The following is a 15818-nucleotide window of genomic DNA, read 5'->3' on the forward strand; positions in this document are numbered from 1 at the left end:
AGGTGCACGCTGGGAGCTGTAGTGCGGTGGCGGGGCGGTGCCGCCGGTGTCCTGGGATGACCTCTAGTAGGGCTGCGCTCGAAAGCATCGCCGACAGAGCCCGGTCTATCAGGCGAAGTGCGAGGGGCATCGAGGGGTTATCGGCGTCGTCCTTTGCGAGAGCCTAGTGGGGATAACTTGCACTGAATCCAGCAGCTGCACCGGATCAGTTCATAGACTTATAGAAGCATAGAATAGTTTGAGTTGGAAGGGACCTTAAAGATTATCCAGTTCCAGCCCCCCTGCCGTGGGCAGGGACACCTCCCACCAGGCCAGGCTGCCCAAGGCCCCATCCAGCCTGGCCTTGAACACCCCGAGGGATGGGGCAGCCACAACTTCCTTGGGCAACCCGTGCCAGTGCCTCACCAATTGCTGTAATTGGTATTGTGAGAATGAATTGAGAAGTTTTCCTGCAGCTGGTTTGTATGTTTAATTATCCTATTGCATAATTCTGTCTTGTATCAAGAGATAAATGCATACAATCTCCAGACGTGGATAAATAACCTGAAAGGATAAACTCCCTCTTACACTTGCAAGAACTTACTGATATGCTTAGTTGTTGTGTAAGATATAACTGTTCTAGGTCAGGAGATAACCTGAAGGAAGTCTCCAGACATGGTTGGATAGCCTAAAAAAAACCCCATTCTTTGAGGACTTACATGGTCCTTTGTCTAAAACCAGTATAAATAATTAGTATACATACCTACTGTTTTGTAAGATGGTATGCCTTTTTTAGAAGGGCATCCGATTCAGAACTGAATTATAAAATAAAAATATTATTGCCTTTGCTTAGAAGACTTTGTCCTTTTCAATATTTTACCAGTGAATAAGCGTTTCTCACAGTATGATTGATATCTGTCTGCTAGGCATAAGGCAGTCAGAGAAAGGGGCGCGTGGCACAGAGGTTCTCAGCAGGTATATAGACAAGGTATGAATTAGCTTGGAAGAACACAGCCAGGAGCCTTCATCTCTTGCTAAAGAGCATGGGGAAATTGCATCAAAGCAACAATCTGGAGAAATAACTTATTTCACCTATGGAGAAGGTTGTTATAAATCAATAGGTAATACAGGGAATTTAAAGTAGAAGACAGACTTAATATTGCACCCTTCTGTTTCTTTACTTGTGAAATCTTTCACTCCTTGAAATGTGATCTGCATGTTTCAAAATGCCTATTGAACATCAAACAGGAACAAGTCATTCTACCATAGCAATTGCAGTTGTGTAACCATTTGATGCAGGTATGGTGTAGGAAGATTCTGTACTCTTCATGTGAACTTAAGGGAATTACTGAAGTCAGAGTATGCAAGAAAACATTTTAGAGTGTTAATGCAGTTACTGTTCCAAACAGTCAACACTTAACACAGAAAGTAGCTTAATTGAAAATGACTTAACCACACAACATACATGAACATACTGATCTGCCAGGGAGAGGAGAGCTGGAAAATTGTGTGCTGCTTTGTTTGAATAGCTTAAACGTCTGCTACCTTCCCTCCCATAAATAAATTCATACCTGCAATGCACTGTACACATAGGTTCTCTCTGTAACATCATCCTACAAGGTATTACATCTGGCTGTATCATCACATAGTAGCATGGGAAGTCCAGTCCACTGATCACAGGTCGTTGATGCTTCTGAGAACCCCTTTCTATATCCTATCTGGAAAAGTTTTAATAAACTTTACGAATCGTTCTTATAGACACTTGCACATACAAAATCATACAACTGAGTGGACACTGATCAGAGAGTTCTGTCTGCTTTCATTTCCCTCTTCACAGGCAATAATTGAAATGAGGAGACTTTAAGGCATTGTTTTCATTTTATGTGCTACCGCCTCACAGACAGTCAAAGACAGGCACCCTTAAGATCAGCCATAAAAAGACTGAGGTGTAATTTTTCTCAGTCTGCTAATGAAAAGCTACTGCAGAAACAGGCTTCTACCTAGTTGACAAATTTGATGTCCCTTTTAACTTGCATTCTTTGAAGAACAGAGGAGATATGTGCTCTGTCACCATGTCTAAGTTTAACCTAAAATACTCTCTAAAATACTTGGCTAACACTGTAGTACCTGGAACCCGCAGGCTTGTCTCCAAATCTCAGACTGCAGGAACTGAATAAACACTTTCAACTTTAGAGAGAAGCTATCGCTAATGGGCTAGAGTTTGCTTGTGATACATGGCAGTTGCAGGAAAAAAAACAAACCCCAAACCAGTGAATTATTTCAAACACTGCAAATAATCAGCACAGAATCCGCTGCCTCCATCTTAATTTTTCTTTTCCTGCTAGTCTCTTTCCTTTGCAGGGTGGCTTGAAGGTTTTGTTAGGTCATGCTAGCTCCTGGCTTTTGCAGGGGGATGCCAAAGTCAATAACAGAAGGCACAGAGGAAGGATGCTAATGGGCCACCTGCCCTATTTTTATGCTTTAGCTCTGAGCAAGCTTTGTCACATTTGTTAATTGAAAGCATAATGCGGAAAGCTCAGACAAGAAAAACAGTAGTAAGCATCTCCGTGCTTATGTATAAAATACTGTATATGTATTTAATGTAGCCCTGACAGATCTGGCCTCTAAGGTGTCTTAGCTTCCAAGTCTGTTTGCACGGACAGTGGGAAAAAGACGAGCTACTTAGTCATGAAAAAATTCCTTGAGGCTGTCAGTGCAGCAGGCATGATCACATTGCAGCAAGGTGAGAGGGAGTGGGGGCAGATGGTGAGGTTTAGGTGAGCCATGCTGCAATACAGCTTAAATAATACAGTTCCAGAAAAAAAGTAGATCTAGATCTTGTTATCACTTATTCATTGTTAGAAGACAGAATGAAGGCTGACATGCCCCTTGTATTTCAGCTTCAACATAACATTGCTTCCAGAGATAATTTCAGATTTACCTAGTAAAAAATACTGCCATGTCTTGCATGCAGGAGGGTATCTTTATATGAACATTAGTATCAATAAGTTCTGCAGCATGTACAGTCTAGAAAAGCAGTGATACATTTTATTGATCTCGACATAGGTCACAAGCCATGTGTATTCAAACACACACACAAATAAAAATATATATGCGTACATGTGCATTTGGATTTTAAATATGCATACACATATATAGACACACACTTGTTTTACTGTCTGCTTTATTTGGTTCCTCCCCCATATTCACACCAATATCCTTCTTACATTTCTCTATGCTGACAAGAAAGAATCCCTGAAGAAAGAGGAAAGCTGTTAATGAGCATCCTTAACTAACTGCATAATTTGGCACAAATTCAGGGCCATCTCAGTGGCAAGGTGAGTCTTTTCTCCCTGGCTTAATGACTCTTGCCTGGCTGAGTATCTTCTGACTGAATAGTTTCATTGACCAAGTGACTCTAACTGAGCGCCCTTCCAGATACATTCTAGAAACTCCTTCAGAAATTTCTAATATTGCCATCTGATTCCAGCTGGGTCCTGAGTTTCTAATACACAGCAAAGGCAGCACATGCTTGTGGGAGCATGCAGTCTTACTCATGCAGTCTTACTCAATGGGGCTGCTATTTTAAGGTGCCCTGAAGAGTATAACTTGATACAGCTGTAGTATGTGGATTGATTTAACCGTTGAATTTGTTCCCACTTTATGCTAAGGAGGCTCAATACCGTAAACCCAGCTCAACAAGGGCAAACAAAATGCAGGCAAACTCTGCAGTAAATTTCAGAGAAGTGAAAAAAATGTAAAATCCTCATGATGTGAACCTACAAGTGTAGCTGACTGTTGTCTGTTATCATGTGGGGGGGAAAAGTCAGAAATATCTATTGCACTCCATCCTGGGTTTGGCTGGGATAGAGTTAATTTTCTTCAGCTTCTCATACTGGCCCACTAATGAAGTCGAGGAGTGTACAAGAAGCTGGGAGAGGACACAGTCAAGACAGTTGACCCAAACTGACCAAAAGGGTATTTGATACCATCTGGTGTTATGCTCAGTATATAATCTGTGGGGTGCAGGGTTGGGAGGGTGGGTGGCAGGGACAATGGGGGAATTGCTGCTTGGGAATGAGCTGGGCATCAGTTTGCTGATGGTGAGCAATTGCACTGTGCATTGCTCACTTTGTATATTCTATTATTATTATTAGCATTATTATTATTAGCATTATTATTTGCATTATTATTATTTTTCTCTTCCTTTGCTGTTCTATTAAATGGTTTTTATTCCAAGCCACAAGTTTTACCATTTTTCCTTCCAATTCTCCTCCCCATCCCGCTAGTGGGGGGAATGAGTGAGCGAATAGCCACGTGCTACTCAGTTGCCAGCTGGGGCTAAACCACAACATACACTCACAAACACACATATACCTACGTATTAAAAAAAAAAGAGGCTGCTTTCCTGTGGCAAAGAACTGGGGTTTATAAATACATTAGTGACAGCCAAGCAGGCATCTGCTTACAGTACAGACTGATGGACCAATACACCCCTCATGACCTTTCCTCCTCTAACTGTCCACACTTCTGCTGCAATGCCTTGTTGCTACAGGGGTCTTTCTGAGAAAGGGAGTACGTTGCCTTGGGCAGTGGCAGGCAGGGCTGGCAACCAGCCTGAGCACAGGCTGCCTGCTGAACTGCAAACACCTGCAGATGAGTCACAAATACTTTGCTGTGGCAACACAACTAACAACAGTTTGCCCTCAAACAATGAGAATTTAAAAAATGTCAGTATTGTCTCATTGGGCCTTTTGAAGTCTACCAACTCTCCTGTGGTGCTGGGATAAATTCAGTTGACAAGTAAATGTTTTCAAAAGGGCACTGCCCTTTTTGGCTGATTAGGTGGGAACGTCACTTGTTTCTTAACCAACATGAGAAAAGCACAATGTTCCTCTCCCTATTGCCATTCATTTCCTTATCCTTTCCTTTTCCACACCCCCTATCTGATCCCCTACTTTTGTCTAATCCAGACTGTACAACAGACTTAGAAAATGAAAAGGCAATATCCAAGAAACACGAAACACCATCTTAGCAGGATTTTGCAAGATGCTATGTGTGCAGTAATAGGTATGACTGCATTGTGCTTTGGAGAGAGGCCTCATCTGCATGTCAGGGCCAGCGCTCTCCTTGAGCCGGAGCCCCAGCGATGGGAGCTGGGGAACCTTCACAATGGACAAAGATCCAGCACCTGGAGAAAGAACGATGATCTACTTCTTCATCGAAGCCTTTCATTTCATGAGCCCTCCAGAGCCCCTCACTTAGGACAGGATCTGTAGAGCAGAAAGGGCTTTGCCTGTCCTGAAGAAAGCGTTCTCCTAGTAAGTCCTGTTTTCAGGGAGAAGCACTGGACTCAATGAGAGGCAGAACCCAAGGTGAACACCCACTGTCGTTGTCCAGTTTTGCAGTACGTGCCTGGCACTGCTACCTAGCTTTACCTTGCAGATTCCTGCATAAAGTTTGGGGTTAGATGGGACTATAAATCAGCTGGGGCTATTTTATTTACTCCATGGTGAATAATCCCTTTCAAGTAGCAAATTCATCTGACAGAAATACTTTTCAAACTTGGGAGAAGCATAAACCAAGATAAAGTTATTTTCATACTTTTTTCCCCTCCACCTTATGTCTGGTTTTGGAGATTCCCTGGGTACCATTTCATCACGGTGTTACAAGAGACACAGAGTTGTAGCTCTGGAGTCCGTGAGTGGAGAACCGTGCAGGGCACACACCATCTTACCTTCTCGCAGATCTGCTAAGCGCAAATGAGATTTTTGGATTAAACATATAAGAAGACAAGCTGCCCATAACAAGCCACTTGCAAACTGATGTCAGGGAGGAGCAGCGATCTTTGTGATCCAGGACCTCCACATCTCCAAATGGGCTCACTACTGAAGCTGAGATGATTGTACTGCCACTGTCTCTCGTAGCTAGGTGTGTGGAAAATATCATACTTGCTACATTTTAATTGTGTCTGTTTAAATTTCAGCAGACTTTCTCCCTCTAAAACAGCTTCTTATTTCAGATGTGCATTTTTCCCAGATATTGAAAAAGAGATTTCCAAAGCAAAACACTAAGTAGCCTAAAATCCTGTCTAAGTAGCACCCTCTAGTGTAAATATGCTACTCTTGCAGAAAAGATTTCATGTTACTGCATTTCTTTTCAGAGGAATGACATGGAAAGTGAAGAGTAAAACTGTCATGAACTCATGTTCCCATTTCATATCCTGAAGTCTTTTCTTGTTTAGCAAAGCATAAAGGCTTTTGGAGCACTTCCTTTAGTTTTATAAATTTTAAGGTAATTTTGTAGGTACAATTCTCAGGCTTCCTTATGCATCACTTATGACGTATTTTTTGTGTGTTGTATAGTTTCAGTTATTTATTTAGAATATGAGAATAAGATGGCAAGAATAAGGTCAGAAAATTATCAGCTGTTGAGCTTACAGCATACTGAGTCTTCACAAAAAATGGAACCACTTATTTTGGTGAAAATCTTTTTTTTTTTAAACAAGAACTGCCTAATTTTTCCATCTTTCAGAAAATTATTTCAGGAATATAAAGTGTGATACAATTTCATTGGAGAAATTGCTGATGTGATTATGGGATTAATCTGTTGGTGATATGCTACAGATTTTAAGTAATTCCTTGGGTACTGTAAACTAAGATCGTGGCCTTTGCTTCATCTAAGAATGTTTATGTCAGCAAATGGTACAGTTGTACTGTATGGATAAAAAAAGAATAAGCAGGCATTTTATGACTGAGACAAGAAAGAAGGAAGTCTAATTCCCCTTCTGTTATGTAAATCATTCAAAAGACCTAAATGAGAGGTCCTGAGAAACTTCCCTTGATTTAGTGATACAAATGCAATATTAAACTAAGAAAACTGTGAACACAATCAACCTTTTCAGAGTGCAGGACAGACAAATGTTTCCTAACTCCCACAGCCTTGTAAAAATGCAGAGTTCGACCACTCAGAGATTTTTTTCTGAAACTGAGTCCACTTGACAACTGCCTCTTGTTGTTAAAGAAATATGAGGTTTTTTGTCATTCCTTGTTTCACTACTTTTTCATTTTATTGTATTTTCTCTGCCGTTCCTGTTGTTTTGTTATCTTCCCTTGTTATTTGCTGTTCACCACTCTTCTGTTTTTTAAATTCTTTCTCCCCATCATGTTTTTGCTTTTCCCTCCATCTTCAATTTTTGTGTGATTTTCCCTTCAGTTTCTCCTCATATGAGATCATGCATTTCAGCTCTGACAACAGTTATCACTAATCCATCAGTGTCATTTTATGGTAATTTAGTGTAGAATATAAATGATGGTGTGCTTTTCCAACCTTTAATATAAATGCTGTCTTCAGCAAGCCAGTGTTTTCTTGAGAACCTCCCATATTTTGCAAAGGACAAGCAAGATGATAAATAAAACTCACCCTGTTTGAAATTCATTCTGCACATTCTGAAAAAGTAGTATATTCCCCCCCTCAGCAAATGTCCCGTTTAAAGGATTTTCCACCAACTACACTTACCAAGGCGGAGTAATAAATGAAGCCTTTTGGTAGGATAAAGCACAGTCCTGTAAAGCACAGACTGAGCTGGAAGTTAGAACGTAATGGCTATGAGGTCTCACATTCTTTTTGTCTCGTTGAGCTAGTTATCCATTTCCTACTCAGGCTGCTAGAAGAAAGACTTGTGCTCTAAGCATTTCTGTTTTAAATCCATGTCACGTGTGGGTTACTTAACTCACGAAACTTGTCTTAATGTATGATTCCTGACATAAATACATTCTTTTACTGGATAATGTCAGCCTAAGTTGCCTCCGTGATTATCACTGGAGCTGACAAAAGCACTATAATCACCTTTGTCTTGCCATATAGAACAGATCCTAAACGCTGCCCATCAAAATGTTTCTGATTATGCAATAACTGCAATAGAAAATACAGATTAATACAAACTGCTGTGTTTTGCCATACTATGGACTAGCCCTTCTGTTTCGGACGAAATTGCCCTTTCCCAGGCCAAGTCCATGGCATACTAGGATATTTAAGACAATACAAGGGCAAAATTCGGTCCTCACTTCAGAACCACAGAGGAAAGAATGGATATTACATTCTTACTGCTCTTCTGTAGTGCAGGATTCCCTTATACAGGGTTTCTGGTGTGAGTTATGAGACGAGAGGAATTTCTCACAGCCCAGCTTCATCTCAGGCACGAAGACATGGAGAGTCAGACCTGCACCATGAGTCCTGCAGGATCCACTGGAAGCAAAAAGATGGTGGGCTAGGGGACAGGGATGTCTGTGCTGGTGCCACAGCCCTCAAAAAACTCTTCAAGGGCTTGCCTCTTCCCAGTGCTAAACCCTTTGGCAGTCTGAACTCACTGGGAAGAACTAATTAGGATGGAACTATAGACCAGAGATAATGATGCACAACACTGTGTACTAGACTACACATTTGTTTCTTCTCTCTATGGTGTCCTACGTGATCATACTACCAGCGTGAAATGAGTATCAGAATCATGACAGCTCTCCATCTGATTAGCAGGAGAGTGGATTTTCTGGTAAAAAGAAACTTTTGAAGGCAAATCTAGACTTTAATGTACTGCATTACCATGCAATAGACAATCTGCTTGCAAGGGCAAGAGAAGTGAGTATCAACTTGAACTTTGCATTATTTAACTGTGGGTTACTTGTTAATTACAAGCTAGAAAATAGTATTTTTCTGTACATGACAGGATTGCTGAGATCTTTCTGTGAAACAAAGGAAGCATCTTGATCATCTTTCCTCTGGAATAAGAATCGTAAATTCCATTTTGAAGCAGAAAGGAGCTTTTAGGAACTGTTCTCTTCGGATTACATAATGGAAATATACCAACCTATACATTTGACTACACTGGAATCAGCATTTTTGTCTTCAATGTTTTTATGTCTATGATTGTATTGGTATTGTAAGGAAGCCAGAGCCATAAAAACTTTGGCTAGTGCTCCTCTTAATAGTTAAAAAGTGCTCAATTCTTATTAAAGTGCTGGTGCAAACTTCTATAACCTTCTGAAAATGAAAATACAACCCTGAAAACAGTCAGTATACTTTAAAAACTTTTGAAGGAAAACCTGGGAAACTAAAACTGTTTTTATTGCCATGTTAAAAAACAAAGGACTGGCTTCTGTGCCTACGCTCTCAATTCCCATGAAAACTGCAAGCCAGCAAAAAACATTCCCCAAGTACTTTGTATTGTATTATTTATTGTTACAGAAGGGATTACTTTTCATTAGCTTACACCCATCAAGAGGAAATCTTAAACTGTGTCACGTGGGGTGAGGACACGTCGAAGGGTGTGATTCATAATTTTTGAATGCAAAAAGCTGGCATAGTTGTTCTGCTGGTTTCAACACAGCATTCCTTTTTTTCCCGCTCTTATTCTTTATGCCTTCAGATTGTGAAACAGCAGCTGATTTTTTCCCTTAAGTTGCAAATAGTTTATTTATTTATTAAGAAAAAACAAACAAAACCCCTGACTGGAAATTTCATTGCTATGGGCCATTATGTAGTCATTTTATAGCACCATTCCTGAAAAAGACTGACTTACTTTAGCTCTTTGGAGAGATATAAAGATAAGTTATATTTACTGTGCGTTGCCTTTCTGGAAGACAGATGTACCTCCATGAGAAACTAATTACTCTATTTATTTCTACCAGGGCCCCATTAAGTCTGGATCAAAATGATGAAGAAATTATTGGTTCTGTAAAAACCAAAAGGAAAGGACTTTTGTCACATGCACATTGCAGTTTATACACTCCTAGGAATCTCACATTCATTTTTCAGAATATACTTTATAGAAATATTTTTACGTGAACTTTACGCATGATTATTTCCCTCTTTTTTAATATTAAATAGCAGATTAGATTATTATGTACACTAACAGCACGGCTAACTCCATTTGGTTGGACCCCAGACTGAGCATCATGCACTTTTCCATATAATTTGAAAGACAACAGCAGTAGATGTAGACACGTTTGGAAATACATCAATGATTGCTGTAGCTGTGCTGTAAAAATCTCATAGATGCACCTGTAAAGCAGTAACCATGTTTAAATTACAATAATTCTGTTATGTTTAAAGGGCTCAAATTGTGCATGTCTTTTCTTCCTTTGGGATGGCAGGAGACGTAAAATACTTAATGGAAATTCTATCATTTTATTTTCTGCCAATGACTTTTGAGCTCCATATTGGATATTTTGTCTTCTGGTATTTGCCTGCATTGATTTGGTAATGCTCCTTTAAAGGAATCATAGAATCATAGAATGATTTGAGTTGGAAGGGACCTTAAAGATCATCCAGTTCCAACCCCCTGCCACAGGCAGGGACACATCCCACTAGATCAGGCTGCCCAAGGCCCCATCCAACCTGATCTCGAACACCTCCAGGGATGGGGCAGCCACAACTTCCGTGGGCAACCTGTTCCAGTGCCTCACCATGTTCATGGTGAAGAATTTCCTCCTTGTGTCTAGTCTAATTGTACCTTCTCCATTTTATACCCATTGCCCCTAGTCCTATCGCTACAAGCCTTTGTAAAAAGTCCCTCCCCAGCATTCCAGTAGCCCCCTTTCAGGTACTGGAAAGTCACTATAAGCTACCCTCAGAGCCTTCTCTTCTCCAGGCTGAACAACCCCAACTCTCCCAGCCTGTCCTCGTATGCGAGGTGCATCAGCCCTCTGATCATCTTTGTAGCCTCCTCTGGATGCATTCCGACAGTTCCATATCCTTCTTCTGTTGAGGATTCCAGAACTGGACACAATACTCCAGCTGAGGTCTCACAGGAGAGGAATAAAGGGGCAGAATCGCCTCCCTCGACCTGCTGGCCACGCTTCTTTTGATGCAGCCCAGGACATGGCTGGTCTTCTGGGCTGCGAGTTGGCCTTCTGGCTGCTAATCCTTCTGTTCTGTCCCAGTGCTAGCTGTACCTAGCTTCTCTTGAGTGAAATAAAGCCTGTCCTTCCTAAGCACTGTTCTGGCTTGTCCATTGACTATGAAGGAGTGATGATTCTCACCTGGTCAAGTTCAACAAGGCCAAGTGCAAGGTCCTACACCTGGGTCAGGGCAATCCATGCTTTCAATAGAGGGCGGGGGATGATGTGATTGAGAGCTGCCCTGAGGAGAAGGACTTGAGGGTGCTGGTCAATGAGAAGCTCGATACGAGCCAGACACGTGCGCTCGCAGCCCAGAAGGTCAAACTGTATCCTGAGTTGCATCAAAAGAAGCGTGGCCAGCAGGTGGAGGGAGGTGATTCTGCCCCTCTATTCCTCTCTTGTGAGACCCCACCCGGAGTACTGTGTCCAGCACTGGAATCCCCAACATGAGAAGGATATGGAACTGTTGGAATGAGTCCAGAGGAGGGCTACAAAGATGATCAGAGGGCTGGAGCACCTTCTATACAAGGACAGGCTGGGAGAGTTGGGGTTGTTCAGCCTGGAGAAGAGAAGGCTCTAAGGGTAGCTTATAGTGACCTTCCAGTACCTGAAAGGGGGCTACAGGAAAGCTGGGGAGGGACTTTTTACAAAGGCTTGTAGCAATAGGACTAGGGGCAATGGGTATAAAATGGAGAAGGTACAATTAGACTAGACGCAAGGAGGAAATTCTTCACCATGAGGATGGTGAGGCCCTGGCACAGGTTGCCCAGGGAAGCTGTGGCTGCCCCATCCCTGGAGGTGTTCAAGGCCAGGTTGGATGGGACCTTGGGCAGCCTGACCTAGTGGGAGGTGTCCCTGCCCATGGCAGGAGGGTTGGAACTGGATGATCTTTAAAGTCCCTCCCGACCCAAACTATTCTGTGATTCCAAGTCTCATTTTCAGCCTGGTGCACGAGCAAGCTCTGATGCCGGACCTTGGGCTGCTCTGTGCCACATCTACCTGGGAACGATGCAGGGACAATCGCTGGCCAGGATATCCCGTCCTGAAGATTTCTTCAGGAAATTTTTATTTCTTAAAACGAGCTGCCCTCCCCTTTCCTTCTTCCCCCCGTCCCCTCCCCGCAGTAGCGCTCCCCGCCGCCAGGCGGCGCTGTTGCAGCAGCGCGGGGCTCCCGGGGCCGGGCGGGGGGGTCGGCGGGGTGGAGCACTCACGCACGCACGCGGTGCCCCGCCCACCGCCGCCTCGCGCCTGCGCGGTTGGGGCGGCGCTGAAATTCAAATCGTCGGGGCGGTTGGTTGGAGCCGTCAGGCTGAGGGGAGCGGGCGATCATGGATCCGTTCACCGAGGTGAGGGAGGCCCTCGGGGAGGGGGGTGCTCGGGGCTCCTCGCCCGGGGTGGGGTGACCCTTCCCGCCCCCTCGTTCCCGCCGGTGCCTCCAGTGCCGCTGGGCCAGAGGGAGCAGCCTCGCAGAGCCCGGAGGGGCTACGGGAAAGCTGAGGGGGGGGGGGGCGCTGTGTACAAGGGTGTGGGTGATAGGGCGAGGGGGAATGGCTGTAATTACGAGGGGGAAGGTTTTGGGTTAGATCTAGGAAGAAATTCTTCACGCTGAGGGTGGTGAGGTGCTGGCACAGGTTGCCCAGGGAAGCTGTGGCTGCCCCATCCCTGGAAATGGTCAAGGCCAGGTTGGATGAGGCTTTGAGCAACCTGATCCCAAGTTGGGAGACTAGGAGGTGTCCCTGCTTATGGAAGGGGTCTGGAACTAAGTGATCTTTAAGGTCCCTTCCAATCCAACCCATGTTATGATTCACTCAAGGGCTTGCGAAGGACAGGACCTCTTTTAAACCAGGGCGATGCCTGATTGTGTTTCTTATCCCTGTAGTGTTTGCCTTTCACGTGCACGCAGCAGATAAGAGTTTTGTCTGAAACATAAGGTACCATGTAAGATAATGGGAGTGGGATTGACACACATTGTGCCTGCTGTATCTAAAGGCACAATGAAGAGAAGTTTGCTCTGATTAGGAGTCTGTCCTATTTGACATTACTGCCACTTGTTGCTGGCTTTCGTTGGCAGGCATGGTTCCTCTTTTTTTTGAAAAATGAAGTTAGTTGTTATGCTGGATTTGTGTGTGTGTGATTGAGTTTTGCAGAGGAAAATCTGTAACAAAATGAGTGGAGTTGACTGGCTTGGTTCTCTATGCATGTTGGAGGTTTCTTAAAGATGCTGTGCTGTACTCTTAATTTATTTGTAACAGAGGCAAAGCTGTGGAGCTTTATTGTGACTGCTTTGGGAAACGGAGCAAAAATAGTCTTCAATCTGCAGCCTGCCTAAACCAAAACCTAAACTACTTAAAAAACCCCCACAACCTAAATAAAATACATTGGTGAAATACTCCTTCCTCTTATTGAAAGTGATCTGTATATCAAGCTGGCATAACTCAAACGGAGTGCCCCCAAAAAGGCGACTGCACACATATGATTAAAAAAAGTGAACCCAAAGCGTGGATATGAACATATTTACTAAATGTGTTATGCCAAGGCAGATCTGTCCTGCTTCCAATGTAAAGGCTTGCTAAGAGTAAACATCTGAAACTTCCTTCCTTAATTGGTAGTAAGTGACAAGATCCAACTAGTCTTAAAAAAATCCTCCAAGTCCAGACTACCAAATCAAGTTTAAAATTGTTTTGCATGCTGGGAGATATTCCAAACTCAACACGCCCTTTTTGTAAATAAGTGACTTTGAAAAGCTATGACCAACTGCGAGGCTACTTCTCAGAGTAAGCTTCATTCAAAGGTTAACTAATATTGCAGAGTGCCTAAAATGTTGCATATCAAGAATGTGCATCTGCTGTGGAGGACTTCTCACTGTTGTGTAAAAATCTGACAAATATTAATGTATTAGTATTGAAGTTTAATTACTCAAAATTTTCTGAAAAGGAAGCCTTTTACTGACTACTATGAAGTATTTATAGTCAGTTTTATTTTTCTTTGATGTAGTCTTTCCTTACCTTAACTATTTTCAGATAATCTTTGTCTACGAATTCCTGTGCTCTGTTACTTGCAGGGAAATGGTGAGGAATTGTAAGTGTTGACTATGTGAAGCAGTATGATTTGAGCCTTAATTGGCCAAAGCATGCTGTTAGTTTGGTGTTTGAGCACTTTACGGTAAAATCTTTGTCCTTGTCTCACTGAATGTCTAGTCAAGTGAATCTTGCTGTAAGATTCAGTGGAATGCTTTCAAATCAGGCAGTTCTGAAATATAGTTTCTTTTGATTAATCTTACAAGCAAAAACCTTCTGGATCTCAGCCAAGTTATTAATACAGAACACACTCAGGAGATGGTGTAGTGGACACTTAGGATAATAGTGAACATGTTATTTGTGACTTTCTGTTCGTAGCTGATTTTGATTCACACGAAAGGCTTTGTTTGGTACTACAGATTGTTGGAAATAGTCTAGGTTATTTTGGACTTTGAAGTACTTGGTAATAGTAGTAGAGCGAAGTATTATTTCCTAGCATATTGGATGACCAAAGAGAAGTAACTGATGCAGTTCCTCAGGGGAAAACTTGCATATGAAAACGTTGAAGTTAACTGCTCCTTCAGAGTTACAGATAAATTTGTTCCCTTTGTGTTCTGCTAGTAAAGCTGGGTAGTCAGATCAAACTTTTGTAATCACATATGGGCCTGAGTATCTTCTCTAATGCTGCTAAATACATACTTTAAAACATACTTTTTAAAACCAAGATTGTCTCTCAAATCTTGTTGGACTTGATGATCCCGGAGGTCTTTTCCAATCTAGTGATTCTGTGATTCTTGAAGTGGGAAGGCCTTTTCTGGTTTTTAGAACGTGCTTTTGTAATGCAAACAGTTATCCTCTAATTGTGACTTAGTAGTTTAGACATAATGAAATAAATATATGTCCTGCTCTGAGACTTTGGCTGTCAGAATGCTTGGAGAATGTAGTTGTAGTGAATACTGTGATGAACTTGAAAAGTTAAGTCTCAAGTTCTGGTGACCGGCTTACTCATCATGTGTAATAGCAGAGTTTGGATTATGGCAGTTACATGGAAAACTTGAGAAACAAAAAGCCAATAGGAGCTGGAGTTCAACAGAGTCATGCATTCTTGGGAAGTGACACCCTATTTGTAACAACTGAAACTCTATTTTACTGAACTAACAAAATACAAAGGAATGTGACTGCTTTTGAATAGAACTGTAGGAATACTGTTGTGGAAGACATGCTCAACTTCACACAAGAGTGGTGAAAATCTTTAAAGCTATATAAATTATGTATGTAGACGTTACCTGTACTTTGTAGCTCTGCCTTTTTGAGGTTGAAATAAGGAAATTTGACTTGTGGACACAACTTGCATGGAACTTGCATTGAAGGCACTCTTGGCATTTTGTATGTCCCTTCCTGTGCCCCCACAACTTTTCCCCCTTCAAAAAAAAAAAAAAAAAACATCTTCCTATGAAAGTTAGAGAAGCTCATTTTTGCTTTCACAAAAAAACTGTTGAGATTGACATTCCATTTGTCCTTTGTTGCCCTACAATGGTTCATTGTTTAAGACTTCAGCCTTAGACAGTTAAATATGTGAAATGTGTATTTAATTGCTCTGCAACAGGACAGATAATGTCTGGCACCGTTCTCAAAATAATTTATGTGCCAGCAAACAAGTGCAGTTTATATGCTTCCCTCTAAAGGCTGTTAGTCCAATCGTGTAATTTCTCATCTCAAAGTGCCTTAAAACCTGGATCACAGGAGTAATTAAGTATCCTTTAGATATGGTCAAACTGTGTGCTGATTCATAGATTTATAAATGCAGCCTTAAAACCTTCCCCCTCAAAACCAAACTGATGAAAAAAAACACTAAAAAAAACCCCAAAGCACAATCTATTTCAAACTTGCAAACTATAAGGAACCATTCTCTGCTAGTGTGGAACTT

Source organism: Phaenicophaeus curvirostris, chromosome 6, assembly GCF_032191515.1.
Source record: "Phaenicophaeus curvirostris isolate KB17595 chromosome 6, BPBGC_Pcur_1.0, whole genome shotgun sequence".
NCBI classification, from domain to species: Eukaryota; Metazoa; Chordata; class Aves; order Cuculiformes; family Cuculidae; genus Phaenicophaeus; species Phaenicophaeus curvirostris.